This window comes from Osmerus eperlanus, chromosome 15 (genome assembly GCF_963692335.1).
Source record: "Osmerus eperlanus chromosome 15, fOsmEpe2.1, whole genome shotgun sequence".
In the NCBI taxonomy this organism is placed as follows: domain Eukaryota; kingdom Metazoa; phylum Chordata; class Actinopteri; order Osmeriformes; family Osmeridae; genus Osmerus; species Osmerus eperlanus.
This window is the reverse complement of record NC_085032.1, coordinates 6,319,590-6,319,864: the sequence shown is the minus strand read 5'-3', so window position 1 is coordinate 6,319,864 and position 275 is coordinate 6,319,590.

The following is a 275-nucleotide window of genomic DNA, read 5'->3' as shown; positions in this document are numbered from 1 at the left end:
GTGCAATAAGTGATAAAGATATTCATGCCATTTTGCACTTTATTCTCCTCCCCAGTTCACAATAAAAATAGGAAGAATGTTTGCGGGCTAGGTTTGAAAGCTCTTTATGGCGGGTTCACACCTAAAAGTCCCTTTCCTAAATCAAATCAATGTGAGGATGATACAGCGTTTCAACTTTCCAATTGGTCCGGTTTGCGTTCACAACGCAATACTAACGGTTCGGTGTAAAAAAATGTCATGTGATTAGAAATGTTGAATGATTGGTCATACAGTCT